We start from the raw sequence: 23456 nt of genomic DNA on the forward strand, positions 1-23456 counted from the left end.
TTTTGAGACATTGTTTTAGGGTTTGTAGCTCCATATTTGAAGAAGAAAAAATTGTATAAATTTTGGGTGAAGAATACATTAGAGTATTCTATAAGTGGAGAAATAGCTCATTTCCATTGGAGATTTATGGGAGTCTAAAGTTTGAAGTAACATTCACTAAGTCTTCAATAAATTATTTCAATGGAGATTATGTGTATATATTTGCTTATTTATCTTATGTGTATCTAGATCACCCTCTTGGGGTTATGTGTGAATAGGGATTAATGTGTGTGTGGTTTGTAATTGTTAGATTCTACTTAGTAGTTCATGTTGATGGGTTTTACCATTTCTTGACCAAGTTGGTTGGGATTTGTGGCTGAAATACCCAAATACTCATATGGGTTTGATGGTTGAAAGCTCCAAACTTTTGAAAGATCTAAGCCATCTTTCAAAGAAGGGTTTTGGGTGAGCTTTAGGAATCCATATCATCCTTGAAAAAGGAATGTGGAGATCAAAGCAATGGTAGAAAACTATGTGTGTTAGTTTGCTAATCTATCACTATCTTAGACATAAGGGTGGCCATGAAGTTAACTATACCATGAGTATTATCCTAGAAATAGGGGTGCCTAAATTGAGGGTTGGTTACCAGTTGTTAAACCCACCCATTAGGTATTCGAAAGAATCAATGGGTGAAAGTTTGGTGTTTGGTTGAAAGGCTAGCATCAAAACCTATAACCGAACCTACCCATACTTGATCTACTAAAATGATGTTGACTATTAGCATCCAAATGTCACTTCCCTTAGTAAAACATAATACCAAGATCCGTGACTAATTGATAAATTTCTAATTATTCGTAGCCCCGAATTTATACTAGAAAAATTCTAAAGAAACAATAGTGTTAATATGTTTCTCTCCCATTTTTACCTTTTTGTACTATTGGTTTGGATTTAACAAGTATCCATCATTTTGAACTAACTCGACTTCCACTCAGATTGTTCCTCGTGGATTCGACCCCGACTCCAAAGTTGGGTAAATATATCGATGATGACTGCCTTGCACTTAAATTGATGTGTAAGTTGAGCATTATCAACGACTCATGATCTTCCGCCATGATCCTCTCTCTCAATCCATCTAATCGAAAACACATAATCTACCGTAGTACCTCAAGATACCATTGCCACCGATCTTAAAAGCTACAAACTTTAGCTGGACCACATCTTTCTCAATATTCACTAAGATAGGATCTGGTACCTGCTTCTCCTTTATTTTAGCAGCAAGGGATGACCTTACCACTTCTTGGACAAACACACCAACATCCTCAGAGTCCAAGAGACGAACTTTAAGGTTATCCAAATGGTGAATATATTTCACTAACTCTCTCTTATCCTTATCCACATGAGCTAAACTCCCCATGGATAACCCGCTAAGAGTATCAGCAACCATATTACCTTTACCTGGGTGATACTAGAGACTCATCCCATAATTTTTCAACAACTCAAGCCATCTCCTCTGCCTGAGATTCAACTCCTTTTGAGTGAACAGATATTTCGGGCTCTTATGATCAGAAAAGATATCTACATGGACTCTATATAAATAATGAAACCAGATCTTGAGTGCGTATACCAAATAGCTAACTCCAGTCATGAGTTGGGTAATTCATCTCATGAACTTTCAACTGCCTAGAAGCATAGGCCACTACCTCATCATGATGAATCAACACACAACTAAGTTCCACTCGAGATGAACCATAATATGAAACAAAACCATCAGTGCCTTTAGGAAAAATCAAAACTGGAGCTGAAGTCAACTTATCTTTCATCTTCTCAAAACTCCCTTCACAAGCCTCAGACCACAAAAACTTCACCTTCTTCTAGGTCAATTTAGTCAATGGGGCAGCTATAGTGGAAAAACTCTCCATAAATCTCCTATAGTAACCGGCTTAACCTAAAAAGCTTGTTGGAGTCATGGGCCAAGGCCACTTCTTAACCACTGCAACTTTCTATGGATCCACCATGATACCTTCATTAGAAATGACATTACCCAAAAAAGTAACAACATTCAATAAAAATTCGTACTTCAAATACATAGCATACAACTGTTGATCTTTCGAGGTTTGTAACACAATACGGAGGTGATCGGCATGATCCGCCTCACTCTTGGAATACACTAGAATATCATCTATAAACACGATGACATACAAATCCAAAAACTTATAGAAAACAATACGGAGGTGATCGGCATGATCCACCTCACTCTTGGAATACACTAGAATATCATCTATAAACACGATGACAAACAAATCTAAAACTTATAGAAGACCCTATTCATCAAGTCCATGAATGCCACCAGGAATTATTCAAAATAAAAGACATGACTAAGAACTCATAGTGACCATAAATGGTTCAGAAGGCAGTCTTAGGATATCCACCTCACTAATCATTAGCTGATGATAACCAGGCGTAATATCAATCTTAGATAAATATCTAGCACCTTAAAGCTAGTCAAACAAATCATCAATTCAAGGAAGAAGATATTTATTCTTCATCGTAACCTTATTAAAATGATGGTAATCGATGCACATTCGAAAGAAACCATCCTTCTTATGCACAAACAAAATAGGAGCACCCCATGGAGACACACTAATATGGATAAAACCCTTCTCAAAGAGGTCTTTCAACTGCTCTTTAAGCACCTTCAACACAGTCAAAGCCATTCTATATGAAGGGATAGAGATAGGATGATTGTCAAGAACAAAAACAATCCCAAAATCAATCTCCCTATCTAGAGGGACTCTAGGAAAATCATTAGGAAAAACCTTGGAAAATTCACTAACCATGGGAACAGATTGTAATGAAGTACTCTCTGAGTTAGAATCTTTAACTCAAACCAAACAATAGAGACATCCTTTGGAAATAAACTTTTGAGCTCTAAGATATCATATGACCCTTCCCTTAGGCACTAGAGAACCCCGTTCCCACTCAATGACCGATTCATTAAGAAAATTAAACATGATCTTATGGATTTGACAATCCAAGGAGGCATAGCATGAATGCAACCAGTCTATCCCTAATATGACATCAAAATCGATCCTATGTAACTCTATCATATCTACCAGAGTTTCTTTGCCACCAACAAATACCGCAGAAACCCTATAGACTTTTCACACAACCACAGAGTCACCCACTGGGGTTGTAAGACAAAAAGGGATCGGGGATACATTCATGACCAAAACTAAAATGCACAGCCATAAATGGGGTCATATAAGAAAGCATAGAACCTGGATCAAACAAGAAATAAACATCACAAGAAAAGAGTAGTAACATACCAGTAATGACATCGGGGGATGCCTTAGAGTCCTAGAGGGTATTAAGAGCATAAAGAGATTTTGGCCAGTACTAGTACCAGGAGTAGAAGAAGTATCCTTTGGCGTAGGAGCTGATAAAGCGGCAACCAGAATCTTCTTTGCCCCCAAACCAACCTTGGAAGGATAATCCCTCTTCAAATGATCAGTCTAACTATATTTAAAATACCTTTTCCTCTCCTCTACATAAAACCCATGATGCACCTGTCCGTAGAACCTACAAGGAGGATATGATGAAGCAGACTGAGCCCCACCAGCCTGAGATTGGGCCCCTTGTTTGCTAAACCCACTATTTTGCTAAGAACAATGATCACCGAATGATTTTGGATAAGGAATACTACCTGTAGAGCAGGAACCAGAACTGTCCCACTTTTTCTTATAAGACTTCCAATTATCTTTACCACTCTACTACAGGCCTCCACTCTGATCTGGAAATCTAAATTTCTTACTCTATCTCTCTCTTATCTCAGCCTACTTCATCTTTTCTTCTTCAACCTGCTGCATGTACACTACCAATTTGGAGATGTCCATATCCTTGTTCAACAATGCAACCTTACTTTCTAAGATCAAATCACGGGACAACCTAGAAGCAAATTTCCAAATTCTATCCCTCACGCTAAAAACTAACTCGGGAGCATATTGGGACAACTTGTGGAATTTCAAGGCATATTCCTTAACCGTCATCCTGCCTCTCTTTAGATCAACAAAATATCCTACTTTTGCCTCTCTCAACTCCTGAGGAAAGAAGTGGTCAAGAAAAGCTCTAGGGAACTCATCCTACAGTGTGAATTTGGTATCATCTCCCCTAGACTATTCCCACCCCTCATACCATTAGTAGGCTACATCCTTCAACTGATAGGCTGCGAATTCTGCACCCTTCACATTGGTAGAATGCATAACCCAGAAGATCTTCTCCATCTGATCGATGAAACCTTAAGGATCCTCCTCAACTTTAACACTAGTAAACACAAGAGGGATCAATCTCATAAATAGGCCAAGCCTTGTAGCCTCAAAAGATGTAGTAACTGAAGCTATATGCTCAGACTAAGAAGCTACAAATTGAGCAAATATATGAATAGATTGATAAAATTCTGCATTCGTCACATCAACCTGAGGAGTTCGAGGAGTAATAGAGGAGACCAACAAAACTTAAGGAGAGCAATTGAGAACTGGACCCCTAAACTAAGTTTGTACCCCATAAGCAGGGTGTGTCCCATCAGCATTATCCTAAAGTAAGACAGAGGAGTTTCTATGAGCTTCAGATCATGAGAGAGGTACAATCTAAAAAGCGAACAAATGGGAATTAGAGGGACTCAAGACCTTAGACTCTATCACTTGAAATAGAACAACAAGAAAGGGAAACATTCGTAATGCCTCGTAGCTTCTCCCTTATAATCGTGGAGCACTACACACCTATAAAAAAGACTCTATTCGACACCGATATGTAGACACACAACTAACCATAAACCTAGCACTTTGACAATGTATTTATTATGAACCAAACAAGGGACTGGCTATGATGGGTATCTCATGTCCTGCGTAGACCAGAGATCACCCCCATTACCTAACCAAACCAAACACACTACACCCTAAGGACAGATGAATTTCGAATCTATAACAAGAGAAGAGGTGATCAATTTAAACCAATTATCTGAGACAACCCAACCCCGAGCCTTATTATAATGGGCATCCCAAGTCCAACCAGGACTGGGACCACCACCTGTTACCCAACCCAACTACCTATGTCCAACTTTAGATGAGCAGAATTTCAAACATATAACAAGATAACATTATTATAGGATCACAACCACGACCAACCCAATCGAGTCTGACCGCACCACAAAAACCACTAAATTTACCAACAAAACCATAAATCATAAACCAAAAGAGAATACCAAAACATAGTATAAAAATCAATCCCAAAATGTAGAAGGATGGAACAACCAATAATATTGTCCAATAATGTCAGCCCACCGACTTCTTCCAATGCCAAGGCCGACACTAATATCGATCCCGCCCATACCAACCTCCAGAAGTACCACAAAGCCTCTATCCGAAAGAGTAAACAAAGTCAATTGGGACATGCCCCCAACCATGGACAAAACCAATATAAAAAATAAGAAATAAGTGTCTAAATAAATCCATAACATGAAATGATGCCTTTCGAATGGATAAAATCTCACCACTTCAGTCCAAATACTGACACCAAATTCGCATGCTAAATAGGAGTAAAATGGTCCATTCCTGCATAGCATGAGTAAACAAACACCAATAGACATGTTTAGCGATTGACTGCTAGTATGAATCTCAGGATAAGGATAAAATAATGCCAGTTATAAAACCAATTAAAACCATACACCCATACATATATAAGTGTTGGGAAAGGGAATCGGGTTTAGCATGCATTTAAAACCTTTACCTAGGCTGTGTAGCTTTGCCGTCCTTACCACCCACGGGACATAGGGGTTCATCCCCCCTTACTAAAAGGGACCCAATGCATGAAGCCATACAACCAAGAAATATCCTATGGGATGACTATTACATCCCTCTAATGTACAATGTGAGACTCCTACATGGTAATCGATGACCTCTCACATTAGCAAATATGAGTTTTTGGTGTTGGTCCCCTCGAGACCGCCACCTTCCACAGCTTAGCTACATTCCTCACTTTAATCCCCAATTAAAACCATATCCAAGCAATCCATTTACCATTTATTAACCAAGGCCAATATTGGTGGTATCGTTATACCGCCCCATTACTTGCAAGTAATATCCATTGCCAAACCATTTAGGTTAGGGGATCTTTGGTGCCTTTTTTTTACCATATTAAATTCACTAGGGAAACTTCAATGTTCTCCACAAGCATAACCATTTAGCCTTTAGCTTTTTCAAACAATTTAGACCATATATAAATCCTTTATCCAGTTTAAAACATGCAAAAGTTCCATTAAAAGAAGTCAACACAATGAACATATCTTTATAAGTATTTCATCAAATACCTTGGGGGCATAATATAACCAAAACCAATTGAAAGACCACTAAACCATTACTATGAAATACAATTGTACAAAACCACCATTAATGCATATAAAAGAATAATTAATAGCATAGAAAACTATAACCAAGCATTTAATAACAAAACCCCCAAATAATAGTTGAAAATCGTAATCATAAAATAGTAAAATCATGAAAACAATCATATAAACCATGAATTTAGATGAAATTACAATGAGGGAAGAGAATCATGCCTTATACCGAAGAATTGATGAAATGAAATCACCAAACAAGAACCAAAGCAATCCACGATATGAAACCCTTGCCTTCTTGCCCCAAAATCTCCTAAGAGAATTATGAGATGTTTTGGAATAGTTTCTAAGTGTTAATAAATAGAATAATAGGGTAAATAACCTTCTAAATGTATTAGAAGTAATGGATCCTAGTTATGTAAGTAGGTAAATGTCTAGAATACCCCCACTTAAATCCTTTAAAAACCCATCATAAGGATACAACTGACCTATACGAGTCGTACCCTGCTATACGATTGATATCCACTACTCGTATCCTATCCTTAACCCTTGGATCAATCACTATCCAATATACGACTGATCCAACCAAGTTGTAACCACAACATACGATCCGTACCCATGACTCGTATCCTTGGCAGAATAAAATACTAAGAGGATCAAAACTTCCCACTATACGAGTCCTTGATATGACTCGTATCAAACCCTTACGACTTATACCCCTAAGTCGTACCCATTCCAGTGACCAAAACCATCCCAACAAGTAACACTGTTCAACATATGATAGGACCATACCTCTCATACCCCAGCATATGGCTCGTACCTATGAGTCATATTTGGTCAGGAGAATGGATTTCTAGGAAATTCTCTAAGGGTTAAATCCAAGTATGTTTCAGTCTCCCCACTAGGAACATTCATCCACAAATGGAAGACAAGGTAGGGGTAACCACACACAGAGTCATTTGCATTATCAAAGACACCTTCAACAAAGTTTGGAAATAAAGACGCAAAGATTCTAATCTTTTCTTTCACAAACTCAAAAAATAACGATATGTTCAAGACACATACCTTCCACACAAATCCCAGGAGCAGAAAACAAATGCGGATACTTGGACTTTAGGTTCTCTTCCGCTTCCTAAGTAGCTTCTTCCACCTTATGGTTCCACCATAGAACCTTAACAGAAGCCATATCCTTGGTCTGCAACCAATGAACTTGCCTATCTAATATCTCAACAGGCACTTCTTCATTGGACAGAAAATCCAAAATACTTAATCCTTCCAAAGGAACGACCGCAGAAGGATCACCAAGAAACTTCCTCAACATAGAAATATGAAAGACCAAATGAACCAAACTTAATCTAGATGGAAACTTCAACTTATAAGAAACATTGCCAAATCTTCGTAAAATCAGATAAGGACCAACAAACCGAGGACTGAGTTTCCCCATTTTACCAAACAACACCACTCCCTTCATTGGAGACACTTTGAGAAACACCCTATCCCCGACCTCAAACTCCAGGTCTCTACGCCTAACATTTATATAGGACTTTTGGCGACTTTTGGAATCTTTAAGCCTATCCCGAATTACCTTAACCTTCTTTATCACCTGATAAACCAAATCCAAACCAAACATGTCTGCTTCTCTAAGCTCAAACCAACCAATAGGAGATCTATATATCCTACCATACAATGCCTTAAAAGGAGCCATACCAATACTCGAATGATAGCTATTATTAGAAGAAAGCTCCTCCAAAGATAGATGCTCAACCCAATTTCCACCATTGTCAATCACACAGGACCAAAGCATATCTTCCTATGTCTAAATAGTTCTCTCTGCTTGCCCATTCGACTTTGGATGAAAAGCAGTACTCAAACTAACTTTAGTCTCCAAAATTTTCTGAAAAGACTGCCAAAAATAAGACACAAATTGCATACCACGATCATAGATAATTGAAATAGGTACCCCATGCAACTTTACAATCTCCTAAAGATACAACTACGTATAGTCTTCCATCAAAAAGATAGTACGCATTAGCAAGAAATGTGCAGTCTTGGTCATCCTATCCACTATGACCCAAATTGAACCATACTGATTTTGAGACCGAGGAAGACTGGTAACGAAGTCCATATTGATCACTTCCTACTTCTACTTGGGTAATTAAACTTCTTGATACAACCCACCAGGTCACATGTGCTCAACCTTAACCTGTTAACACACCATGAACTTCTCAACAAAATTAGCTACATCCCTCTTCATGCCATTCCACCAATAGATCTCCTTGAGATCATGATACATCTTAGTCGAGAAGGGATGAACAACATAACGCGACTCATGCACCTCATCCAAAACCCTTTTCCATATCCCATCAATATTAGGAACGAAAAACCTCCCTTGGTATCATAAAGTACTATCACCACTGATCTCAAACCTCACTACCTTCTGCCTACCAACATCACTCTTAATTTTCATCAAAACAGGATCCAATAGTTGCTTCTCCTTAATCTATACACCAAGAGATGATTAAACCACTTCTTGCACCATCATACCACCATCTTGAGAGTCCAAGAGATGAACTCCAAGATTAGCCAGGCAGTGAATATCCTTAACCAATTCTCGCTTGCCTTCCTTCATGTGAGTCAAACTCTCCATGAATAACCCGCTAAGTGCGTCAATAACCATATTAGCCTTACCTGGGTGGCAGTGAAGACTCATATCATAATCTTTGAGAAGCTCAAGCCAGCTCCTCTGCCTAAGATTAATCTCTTTCTGAGTGAACATGTACTAGCGACTCTTGTGATTAGAAAAGATATCTCCATGAACACCATACAGATAATATTGCCATATTTTCAAAGTAAACATAATCGCCAACAACTCTAAATCAGGAGTAGGATAATTCCTCTCATGTAACTTCAAATGCCTGGAATCATAGGTAATCACCTTCCCACATTGTATCAAAATACAACTAAGCCCTACCCAAAATATATCACAATAAACCATAAACTCATCATTGCCTTCTGGCATAGTCAGGATTGGAGCCAAAGTCAACTTATCCTACAACTTCTCAAAAATCCCTTCATAAGTATCCGACTAAGAGAACTTAACCTTCTTCTGAGTCAATCTAGTCAAAGGAGCGGTTATCGAAGAAAAGCTTTCCACAAACTTTCGATAATAGCTGGCTAAACCCAAGAAGCTCTGACTATCGGATGGAGTCATGGATGTAGGCCACCTTTTAACCATAGGAACCTTCTGCAAATCCATCATGATCCCTTCACTAAAAATAACATGACCCAAGAAAGTCATAATGTTCAACCAAAACTTATACTTAGAGAACTCGGTATACAACTATTGTTCCTTTAAGGTCTACAACACCATACAGAGCTGATAGCATGGTCCACCTCACTCTTCATATAAAATAGAATGTCATTAATAAACACAATAATGAAGAGATCTAAATATTACCTGAACACTCTGTTTATCAACTCCATAAATATTACTGAAGAATTAGTCAACCTAAATGATATCACCAAGAACTCAAAATGCCCATATTGAGTATGAAAAGCCATCTTTGGGATATCTACCTCCGTAATCTTAAGATGATAGTACCCAAACCGAAGATATATCTTAGAGAAGAACTTGGCACCCTATAACTAGTGAAAAAATCATATATCCAAGAAAGAGAATACTTGTTCTTGACCGTCACCTTGTTCAACGGCCAGTAGTCAATGCACACACAAAGGGAGCCATCTTTCTTATGTACAAACAACACCGGTGCACCTCATAGAGAAATACTAGGATAAATAAACCCCTTATCTAAAAGATCTTTAAGTTTATCCTTGAGTTCCCTCAACTCAGTCGGAGCCATTCTATACTGATGAATAGAAATTGGACGAGCGTCCAGAAGCAAATCAATACCAAGTCTATTTCCCTATTCGGAGGAACACCAGGAAGATCATTCGGAAAAACCTCTAGAAACTCATTAACCATATGGAACAAAGACAAAGAATGACCTTTCGAGTTAGAATCTTTAACCTGGACCAAGTGATAAAGACAACCCTTAGATATTAGCCTCCAATCTCTAAGATAAGAAATAAACCTTCCCCAAGGAGCTAAGGAACTACCCTCCCATTTTATAACTGGTTCACCAGAAAACTGAAAGATAACCCTATGGGTTCAAAAATGTACGAATGTATAACAAGAATGAAACCAATCCATACCTAGAATTATATTAAAATATACCTTATCCAACTCAAATAGATCTGCCAAGGTCTACTTGCTGCCAAGAGATACCACATACCCCCTATAGACTCTCTTAACAATAACCAAGTCACCTACAGGGGTAGAAACAGACAAAGGATCCAAAATAACTTTTGAATCAAAACCAAAAAGAGACAACCACATATGGAGTCACATAAGAAAGAGTGGACCCTGGATGAAGCAAATAATATATGTCAAAAGAAAAAAGCTATAACGTACCAATAACAACATCAGGTGATGCCTTGAATTCCTGTTAGGACTCCAAAGTAGACAACCTGTTCTAACCAATAGTAGAACCAAGAGTAGTAACAAAAGCAGATGCCACCCTACTAGGTGTAGGAGTAAAAGATGAATCCATAGGAATCTTATTCGCCCCCATAGCATCCTTATTGATCGGACAATCCCTGAGCCGATGGCCCACCTGGCCACACTTAAAACCCTTGTCCCTTACTTCCTCGCAACAACCCCGATGAGGATAACCATAAAATTGACATAAAATACACGAAGAAATTGATTGACCTTCGCTTACCTGAGATTTGGCAACCTATGCTAGCGAATTGTCACCACCTTGATGACACCTGTCTCCCGACTGATAAGGAGCACTAGAAGAAAAGGAACCAGATTTCCCCCACTTTTTTTTCCACTTGCCACCATCTCTACCATTCTAAGACTAAGCACCTCCCTAATCAGAAAACCTGCTTCTCTTTCCCTGCCTATCCCTAAACTCCGCCTGCTTTCTTTTTTCATCTCAACTTGCTGCATATGAACTGTCAACCTCGAGATATCCCTATCATTATTCATCAAGGCAATCTTACTCTCCCAAATAAAATATCTATTCAACCCAGAAGTGAACTTCCTTATTCTCGACCTCATATTAGCCACCAAATCAGGAGCATACCTTGATAGCTGATAAAACTTTAAAGCATATTCCTTCACTGACATTCTCCCCTGCTCGAGGTTTATAAACTCCTCCATCTTAGCTTCCCTCAACTCTTAAGAAAAGAACAGATCCATAAAGGCATTAGAAAAGACCTCCCATAACTCATCCTCTTCTATATCACGTCTATCCCTTTCCCACTCCACATACCACTGATAAGAAATATCCTTGAGTTGATAAGATGCAAAGTTAACCCCCTCTACATTAGTAGCCAGCATCACCCAAAGATCTTTTCCATCTCATCTAAGAAGCCCGGTGGATCTTTTTCCACCTTCACTCAAGTAAAATTTAGAGGACCTATTTTCATAAATTATCCAACCCTTGTGGCCTCAACAAAGAAAGCACCAATTGCAATTTTCTTAGCCTGAGAAGCAACCAATTAGGCAATGACATGAATAGACTGGCAAAATTCTTTGTTTATCATGTTGCCCTAAGGGAACTGAGGAGAACTAGCCAGAATAGGAGAAACTCTAGCACCATTAGGAACAGGACCATGAGATTGAATATGTACACCAGAATTAGGACGTACCCTTTTAGCATTATCCCCAGATGGGATTGAAGAATTTTATCGTGTTTCTAAAGGAGGAGGCATGATCTAAAAGATGAATAAACAAGGATTAGTGGAGATTCTAGGATCGAGAACTCAATCTTGAAAATAAAATACCAATAAAGTGAAACAATCCTACATGTCTTGCAGCCTCTTTATTATGAGTGTGGCATGCTTCATACCCCTAAAAGAGACTCTACTCGACATTTCTTTGTGGACTTTACTATTGACCATGAATCTACGCTCTGATACCAACTTGACCCGACCCGACCCCAAGCCTTATTGTAATGGGAATCCCTAGTCCAACCAGGACAAGGGTCTACCCCTTATCACCCAACCCAACCCAACCACCTATGTCTAGCCTTAGATTAGCTAAATTTAAAACATATAACAAGATAGTGTTATTGTTCTTATTAAGACTCTAGGATAGGGTAACAATCATGGCTGACACAATCGAGTTAGAACATACCGCAACAACCGGCCAAACCATACCAACCAAACCATAAACCATAAATCAAAAAGGGATACCAAAATATAATATGAAAATCAATTCCAAAATATAGAAGGATGGAATAACCAATAATATCATCTAATGATGTCAGCCCACCAGATTATTCTAGTGCCAAGGCCAACACTAATACCGATCTCACCCATACCAACCCCCAAAAGTACCATAAAGATTCTATCTAAAAGAGTAAACAAATTCGATTGGACATGCCCCTAACCATGGTCAAAACCAATATCCAAAATAAGAGATAGGTGTCTAAATAAATCCATAACATGAAATGATGCCTTTTGAATAGATGGAAGCTAACCACTTCAATCCAAATACTGATACCAAATCTGTATGCTAAACAGAAGGAGTAAAATGGTCGGTTACTGTATAGCATGAGTATACAACCACCAGTAGATGGGCTTAGCGAATGACCACTACCAAGAATCTCAGGATAAGGATAAAATAATTCCAGTTATAAAACCATTTGAAACCATCCATAATGCGTACAACCATACATATATAGGTGTTGGAAAAAGGAATCAGGTTTAGCACGCATTTAAAACCTTTACTTGGGTTGTGTAGCTTTGACGTCCTAACAACCCACGGGCAATATGGATTCATCTCTCCTTGCTGAAAGGTCTCGAGTGTGTATAGCCGCACAACCAAGGAAAATCCCTTGGGGTGACTAGTACATCCCTCCAATAGAAACTATGGCAGTTGCACATGGTCATCGAAAACCCCTCATATCAGTAAATATAAGTTTCTGGTTTTGGTCCCCCTGGGATCGCCACCTACCATGGCTTAGCTACACTCCTCGCCATTAATGTCCAATTAAAACCATGTACAAATAATCTATTTACCATTTATTAACCAAGGACAATATTGGTGGTATCGTCATATCGCTCTATTACTTGCAAGTATTATCCATAGCCAAACTATTTAGGTTAGGAGACCTTAAGTGCCCTTCTTTTTACCATATTAAATCCACTTAGGACACTTTCATGTTCTTCACAATCATAACCATTTAGACTTTAGACTTTTCAAACCATTTAAACCATATATAAATTCTTTATCTAGTTTAAAACATGCAAGAGTTCCATTAAAAGAAGTTAATGCAATGAACATATCTTTATAAGCAATTCATCGAACTCCTTGGAGGCCTACTATAACCAAAACCAATTCCAAAGACTATTATACTATTACCATGCAATCAAATTTTCCAAAACCATCATTATGCATATAAAAACATAATTAAAAACATAGGATACCTTGACTAAGTATTTAATAGTAAAACCCCTAAATAATAGTTGAAAAGCATAATCATGAAATAGTAAAATCATGAAATCAATCATATAAACTATGCCTTTAGTTGAAATTACAATGAGGTAAGAGAATCATGCCTTATACTGAAGAATTGATGAAAAGAAATCACAAAAGTAAGCCCCAAAGCAATCCACAAGATGAAACCTTAGCCTTCTTTCCCCAAAAGCTCTTGAGAGAATTATGAGATATTTTAGAATAGTTTCTAAATGTTAATGAATAGAATAATAGGGTAAATAACCTCCTAAATATGTTAGAATTTATGGGTCCTAGTTAGGGCAAGTAGGGAAATATCCAGAATACCCCTACTTAAATCTCTTAAAAACCCATCACAGGAATTTGACTGACCCATATGAGTCATCCCCTCCTATACGATTAGTATCCACCACTCATATCCAAGACTCAACCCTTGGATCAAAAACTATACAGTAAATGACTCATCCAAGAAATCCATAACCATAACATACAATTTGTACCCATGACCCATATCCCTTACAGAATGAAATACTAAGAGGATCAACACTGTCCACTATATAAATCCTTGATACGACTCATTTTATACCTTTACAACTCATAACCCTAAGTCATACCAATTCCAATAACCAAAAATATTCCACCAACTAACACTGGTTAACATACAATAGGACCATAACACTCATACCCCAACATACAGCTCGTACCCATGAGTCATATTGGATCTGGAGAATAGATTTCTAGGAAATTTTCTAAGGGTCAAATCTCAGGGTGTTTCATTATCATAAGTCTATAACCAAAACCAATTGATACCAGTATCAATGTCAATACCAATACAAATACTAGTACCAATACTAACATTGCCCAAAATACACATCTAATAGAAGTATAAAGCGGTCGATTGCAAATATAATACCCCAACAAAGTTGGGGCCGATCCCACAGAGAAAACATGAACAATTGGTAGCCTTAATGTAATCCACGAGTAGTGCATTAAAGTAAATAGGGGGATTTTGGTATCAATAGTAAGTAGTAACCAACACTTGAGTATTGTTTAGTTGAAAGCAATATGAAACGAATGCTAGGACTGTGTTCCCCTGGCTTCTCAACTACGTAAATTTCTTATTTTTAACCCAATTATTATCTTGTTCTATATGCAAAGCCTACAAGTTAGGTATTATCCATAAGATAAATTTCACCTGTTGACTTGGTTATCATCTCAGAGTGTCACCATACTGCCCCTTATTCTGGCCTCAGTCATACTTGGTTATCGTACGCCTGTCTTAATCCTCGCTACCCAATCATAAACTTCTTGGTTATCGAATGGATATGAATAGAGCCTATCTCAAGTATCTGCAACTACTTGAGGCTAATTAATAAAAAGGAGAATTATGATACATACAGAAACCCTAGAATAATTAAATCTCGCACTTTCTCCATGTAACTAATCCACAAGGGTTCCCACAACCCTAGCTGAGGAGATTAGCTGATCATGTTTATGCAAGAAACCATGATTGTCAATGAAGAACACATAAAATCAATTTCACAAGATTAAGATGAATGAGCTCCAAAGTCTTTAATTGAATAAAACCTTTAATATTAATAAATAATGTAGTATAAAGTAATTATGTGTGAAAATAATATCGCAATGCGTCCTCCAATTAAAGATAAACCTTAGGGTATTTATAGTATCTCAAAATAACATAAAAATACTATTAAAAATGGTAAAGGTAAAGTTCAGTCGACAGTCGGTACAACTCGGTCATCACTTGTATCCTTAGCTTACGAGTTGTACCCTGCCTTATCGTAACCATTCCAGTGCCTAATCTTCACATGGATTAAATTCTCTGTTCATCTTATGACTTTATCTTATAAGTTATAACCACATATACGACTCAGATTCTTCTTCTATATCCACCTAGTCGTTTAGTCTTTTTAGGTCTTTAACACTAGTTGGGATACGATATCCCTATATGAGTCGTACTCAGACTTTCGAATTGTATCCTTTTGACACTTCAATTTTTGGATAGTATCTTAGGTTTTGTTATACTTAAGGCTTCAACATACAACTCATAACCTGTCTTACGACTAGGCTACTTGATTCGTATCTTTCTCATGATTAGTTTCTTAATTTGGGTTTTGGTTCTGTTCCTCATACGACTTAGCATACGAGTTATATTGAATGATTATGACTCATGAATGGACTCATTAACTGATCAAAGTTTGTCATTTTCAGGTATTTTTCTCCTTATTTTGCTCATATTATGTTATAAACCTGTTTTACCTACATTCATACCAAAGTGCATCATATCCAACAAAATACCCTAAGTTCATGTATAGATTCATGGTTTTAAGCATCGAAAGTGTTGTATTTCTATGCCACATCAACACCCCCATCTTAGACTTTTTCATGTCCTCAAGCAAACAAAACCAAATACTATTTTCTACCTCCAAGGCGATGTTTAAAACAGGAAGATCTCAAATAGCCCATGGCAGTGATTTTGACTTAAATTTTAATTTTGTTGTTCCCCTCTTAATTTAAAATTTTTCTCTTCAAATTTTTATATAACAATTTAGCACATGTGAGAACATGAAGGGATATGATGATGGCATTAAATTCATGATAGCTACTCGGGCATAGAACTATTTTTGATCCGTCAGATAATCTAGCAACTAATTAGCATAACCCAAGTGCACTCACATTCAAAGAAATCTCATTCTCTCCTAATATGTATCAATCTTTCTTTTTTTTAGATATAACAAACTCCGCTCGCTCTCACAAAGAAATATTATCGATGTACATAAAATACCATAGGTTTGCCCTTATGCTCTTTTCTTAAGCTTTCAGATAGTCGTGGTAAGATCACTATAGGACTTTATTTGTCTTGTAACGTAGGCTAGGGGCTGGTAAAATATCTTTTGGAATTCTTTTAGTGACTACACCTCCTGGACACTACGCTTCTCTCGAGGGGACTTTCCACTTCTTCATTTTTTTTCACCCTTATATCTTTTTTTTCTTTTAAGCACAATCAAATCGGGTCAGGTTTAGCATTTTTTAGTGTTTAACTTTCTTTTTCTTTTGTAATACTCAATTCTTTTATTTCTTTTCACACCTGCCCATTTTTAGCTATTTTTCTTCTACCCTCTTTTTCATACTTGTTTTCTCTTATGTACCCCCAATATAGCCACCCTAAACTTAAGATATTTCGTTGAGTTAAGGTGCACAGTATCCATAGAAGGATCAGGGTCAAAAACAAATTTCTTCTGGCTAATGAGAAAGTGATAGGTTTAAGAGGATAAATTGGTCTATAAAGGATCAAATATTTGGATCAAGGGGATTTACTTATTTGGTTCAGGCATTTTAGGCTTAAGTGGACTCATAAAATAGGGGCCTATAATAATTTCCTACCTAGTTGTCCTAGACCTTGATAAAAGTAATCGGGTAAGTTCTAGATTCCAACATAATTGGGAACTCAGTAAACCTTATGCAAACTTGAATAGGGCTACATTACTAAGTACCAGATGTCCAACTCCATACTTGTTCTATCCCTATGTATGCTATCCCAAATCCTAATTCCATAATCAGATACTCAACAGTTTCAACTCAATATACAATTCATGCTATTATTTAAGCAAAATTTCAAGGGGGTTTAACTTTTTCAACTCTTTAACACAGCTTACACTACTTTTCACCAGATCAGTTCAAAAATCGATAACCATTAGCAGTGTTTTAGCAATTGCAACAATAAATCCAAATCATAATTTTTTAAATACAACCCAAAATTTTAAAAATCCTTAAAAATCTTCCATAAAAGCAATCATTAAAATTCAAAAATATCTGCTGCCACGGCGCGCAGATCTACTCCCTATCTCAACTGCCTGTCTAAACCTACAAGTCATAACAGACTTTCTATTTAAGCTACATCTAAATAACTCCCAAGTTTTTCGATACCCTACCCCCAACTTAAGAATATTGCATGATCCTCAGTGCTACAAATATGATATAGAGTAGGAAGAAAGAGTCGTACCTAGGCGCTCATGGCATCGGAGCATTAATATCTGTATGTGGGACCTTAGATCGGGTCCCACTCTCATTAGCAACTGTCCCGACCGGGACTAGATGAAAAATAGACAGGGTCATATCATCGAACCTATCAACATTAGTAGATGGATCTCTTAATCCACTAGATCCTCTAGTCATCTCTTGGTCCTACCCATCTTGGCTTCTACTACGTCTGGCTTTCTAGGCATCTCTTGCATTTTTTTTCTTTCTCTTCTTCTATGCTTTTTCTGCCTTAGTCTATACAATCTGCTAATCTACTGAGACTTCCCAAATATTCAATTTCTCAACTATGGGTATCACAATTTCTATAATGGGCTAAGAAACCATTGTCATTTTGGACAACTCAGTAATTATACCCTTTATACTTGCAATCTCTGCTCAAATATCAACAACATCGAGCATTTACCCACAACCTAACTATCAAGTCCTTGACTTAAATACATCTAGGAGGTCTTGCACGAGCCTATACTATACTTCTAGCTGCCGTCTCATCCAACTCTTTAAACCACCTTATATGTTTGTCAGTTTTGCAGCTAGTATAGCCAACTAGGTCTCTACCTCTGTCCACACAGCCTATGATATCATTATAACTCTAGGGGGCATACCTTGTGGAATAGGTGGAATAGAATAAACTAGAGGTGGAGCACTAGAAGTACTCGCTTTATATTTGGGTACAGTCTTAGTCCGCACACCTATCTCAGCGGCCTCAGTAGTAGCAGCAATATCTGTCTTATCCTCTTGTGGGAAGGATCCCACCATAGTATTTGCTGCCTACCTCATAGGTCGTACTAGCGGGTTGGATACATCACATATTAGACCAATATCAAATATTCAGCATACCTCACTCATGACATCAATACCCAAAATTCCAATACCTGTGCAGCTAAACATATCTGTGTGATTATGCAGGGGTATGCAAGTAATGTTTTTTGTTTTGCGATAGCCTTATCCCTCAATTCTCAGGCTAGAAACTCCCAAACATCAAAATCATAGCCCAGTGTAAAACCATTTATCATCACCACCTAGAACAAACCCAGTATATCATCACCTATAGTTGGAAATAGCCTGTGATGGGCTATAGTCCACCATGCCTTACCCTCAAAAGTAAGGGAACTCTTCATGATTTGCTGTGAATCCCCAATACCACCTACAACCCAAGATGTATATTCACCATATGCATTAATACTCTCAGTGATCCATTGGAACATCACTATCTTATCATCCGTACCTAAAGTTCAATTGGTGATCTTTCTCATCTCTACTATTCTGTAAGCTATTTCAACTGTATTGACTAGGGCTTAATATACTAGACATAAAAAACCTTCTTATTATCCGGGATAATATATCCACCCAAACTCCTCAAATCATCAGTGAAGAAATAGGGTCACCTACCAGCGACAACATGCCTTGTAGGTATTGTCTCATTAACTCACCTTTGAAAATGGCATAAAACTCGTAGAATAATACCTCACTGTATTTACCCAGTGCTCTCATCATCCCATCAAACCCATATAGTCTAAAATGTTCAACAAACTCAGGAAGCTCATCTATCCCTGTAGTCATCATTCTTCTCTCCTCATATAATACTCTCTTAATTTTCCTATTTGATAGCTAATACAAGCCCATGTTAAATATCACCTGCATACCAGGATACCCCCATTATTCAATGACAGGGACCGGAGCAGGGGATAATGCTAATGAAGGGTCTTGTCTAGCTATCGGGGGAATATCGACCTTGAGGCTATGAACTTTTTCTGCATTTTTCTTGACTGAACTAAACTCAGCCTCGTCATCACCATCATCAGATGGTACTAGTGTATGCGGAGGGGAGTTAGTGACATTCTTTCTTCTTGGTCCATTTAGTGGTGAGTATAAGAATCTTGGGGAACTACCTTCTTCCCCTTCGCTTTAGCTGGTGCTTTTCCTTTTGGGGAAGCTTTCTTGGATGATGTCCCAGTATACTCTTCACCGCTACTTTTTGTCCAGCTTAAGGATGCACTAGTTTCTTCACTTTCCACTGGCTTTTGTTGATTTTGTTCCTTTGTCATAATTTTGGATGAAGATGCATTATTTGGAGGCATTTTTCCTACAAATATGCTAAAGTTAGTAACTAGAAAAGAAAGGAAAAGAAAAATTTGAAAATAAAAGTTCAATATACCTTGGTTTAGTTGGGTACGAGTAGTGGATACCAATATTTACTAATTGGTACGATTCGTATATGTTAGTCGTAACCTAACCACCACATTATCATTGTTAACATGCCAGCTTATGTTCAATTCTATTTTCTTCCCAGGTGGGTATGATTGATATGTACGAGTTGTGAAATCTGGATACGACTCATAAGGTTGAGTCGCATCTATTCTAGAACTTTGAATTTATCTGACTTCTATGTTATTAGTGGGTACGAGTCTTATTACAACTCCTGTAATAGTGGTTACGAGTTGTAAGCAGTCTCGTATCCACTACAACATAGAAGTCGAACTCTCAAAGTTAGACTTTAATGAAATTCCAAATATGCCCACTACTATAATCTGCTATATCCAGCATTTCACAATATATAAGCACAAAAAATTCCAAGTACAAGCCCTAGTTCATCCCTATTCCCTACTTTCAAAATAAAAATTCAAATATAGGGTACCAACAATTGTCATTTGAAGAAATTCTACTTAAACCAAGTTAATAATACCCTATACAACACTTTTCAACTTACAATATAAACAAAATAGAATCGAGAACTTACTTGGTATGTGTATAGTAGAATAATCCAATTTTGGATTTAAAAAGCCTCAAATTCAAATTCAAAATCATACCAAATCAAGAAATTGATGTTTTTGGTAGTTAGATTCAGTTAAAAACAAGTTTATTTTTAGGATTTGAGTTAAAAATTTGGAAGAAAATGGTAGGGTAGGAGTGAGAATCTTTGGGCGTCTTATCGGGTAAAAATTTTACTTTTTATTTAAAATTTGGATTAGGTCAACCCAAGGATTGACCTAGTAAGCCAGGGTATAAATTATCGATAAAATTTGTACCCAGGCTTATGGGCCATTTCCTTGACTCGTATGGCCTAGGATTCTTACCTAGGTTTTGGGGTGGGTACGACTCCTGGTCATGATATGTAACTAGAGACTATGACTCATACCAAGAGTAGTAAGCATTCTAGAACTTAATTCCTAATTTTGATTCATCTGCCACGTCCTTATGACTCCTACTCACGAGTTGTACTGTATATCTATGACTTGTAAAGAGTCCATATCATACCCTTACTCAATTGTCTTGATTTTGGCTGCACTCTTTAAGTCCTGTATATTGAACAAACACATTACCCTATAATTAAAAAAAGTACAAAAACATGGGGTGCCTCCCACTCAGTGCTTGATTTAACTTCGCGACATGGCATGGATATATTGGATACTCAGATTTCACCACCTAGCTTCATGGGTTGCTACCATGCAATGCTTGATTTAATGTCGCCACATGACTCAGTTGCCGTGATTACTCAGACATAATCAATATTAATATCAGCTAGTTCCTTTAATTTTTTCTGTATTTCCCATATAGTGTTTAACTATCTGTCCGTTAACCTTGAATAGATTTGTGTCATCCTTCATTAGATCTAGTGCACCATAGGGATACACTCTTGTTACAGTGAATGGACCATGCCATCTAGACTTTAGCTTACCTGGAAACAAATGCAATCTATAATTGTACAGTAGCACCTGGTCACCTTTTTTGAACTCTCTTTTCTCAATCTTCTGGTCAGGATACAACTTTATTTTTTTTTTGTAAAGTATTGAACTTTCATATGCCTGAAGCCAGATATTGACCAACTCATTAATGCCATTCAACCTAGATTTTGCTGCATTTGTCAACTCTAAATTTAGCTTCTTCAATACCCATAGTGTCATATGCTCAAGTTGAATTGGTAAATGGAAAGCTTTACCATACATAAAATGATAAAGTGAAGCACCTAGTAAGCTGTACAGTAAGTGAATAATGCATCATCTAACTTTCTTATACAATTAGTCCAATTGGCATTCATAATCTTCGCCAATATGGACTTGATTTATCTATTGGATACTTTAACTTATCCACTTTTCTACGGATGATAAGGTGTTTCCACCTTATGTTTCACTCTATATTTTGCAAGCAGACTTTTGAATAGATGATTGCAAAAATGTTACCCTCCCTCACTAATAATAGCATGTGGCATAACAAATTGAGAAAAGATATTCTTTCTTACAAATGTTGTGACACTCATTGCTTCATAGTTAGGAAGTGCAATCGCTTCCTCTAATTTTGACACATAGTCAACAACTACTAGTATGTACTTCATGCCACACAAACTTATAAAAGGTCCCATGAAATCTATGCCACAAACGTCAAGCACTTCCAATTCTAGGATAGGGGTCATATGTAACTCATGTCTTCTCATAATATTACCTTGTTATTAGCATTGATCATAGGTAGCAGCATAATCATGAGCATCTTTGTATATGGTCGGCCAATAGTATCCGCATTGTAGAATCTTGTGAGCTATTTGGTACCCTCCATGATAACCCTAACTAGTGATGAGTGATATGCCTCCAGTATACTCATCATCTCTACCTCTGGTATGCACCTACAAATGATTCCATCTGCATACATTTTTAAAAGATAATGCTCGTCCCAAAAAAATTTTCTTACCTCATGCATGAACTTTCTTCTTTTTTGATATGAGAGATCTTTCGGAACTAGGTCACTTGCAAAGTAGTTTGCATAATCTGCAAACCATGGAACCAAGTCATTAGAAGCCGCCAATATCTGTTCGTTTGGAAATCTATCATCAATCTCTAAACCCTTAGTAATCTTCTGCATATCCTCCTCCTCTAGTCTAAACAAGTTCTTTGCAACTTGATTCTCTATACCTATTCTGTCCTTTACCTCGAAATCAAATTCTTATAATAGCAGCACCTACCGAATAAGCCTTGGTTTTGCATCCTTTTTAGTTATCAACTAATGCAATGTTTCATGATAAGTGTGAAAAATAACCTTTGTCCCAATCAAGTAAGACCTAAACTTTTCAAAGGCAAAAACCACTTTCAATAAATCTTTATCTATCACGGTATAGTTCTTATGAGCTGGGTTCAGTGCCTTGCTAGCATAGTAGATGGGATGAAGGATATTTTCCTTCCTTTGGCCTAGCACATCCCCTAAGGACAATCCACTAGCATCACACATAATTTCAAAAGGCAAATACCAATTAGGAGACATAATGATTAGGGTAGACACCAAGTTCTCTTTTAAGTTTTCAAAAGTCTTCTTACATGCTTCATCAAAATCAAACTTTACCTCTTTTAGAGTAGCTTGCAAAGTGGACTAGCAAATATTTGAGAAGTCCTTGATAAATCATCATAAAAACCTTCTTGCCCTAGAAAACTCCGAATCCCCTTTATAGAAATTAGATAAGGTAATTTTTCAATCACCTCAACTTTTGCTCGATCAACCTCTATGCTTGTCTTTGAA

Source organism: Capsicum annuum, chromosome 2, assembly GCF_002878395.1.
Source record: "Capsicum annuum cultivar UCD-10X-F1 chromosome 2, UCD10Xv1.1, whole genome shotgun sequence".
NCBI classification, from domain to species: Eukaryota; Viridiplantae; Streptophyta; class Magnoliopsida; order Solanales; family Solanaceae; genus Capsicum; species Capsicum annuum.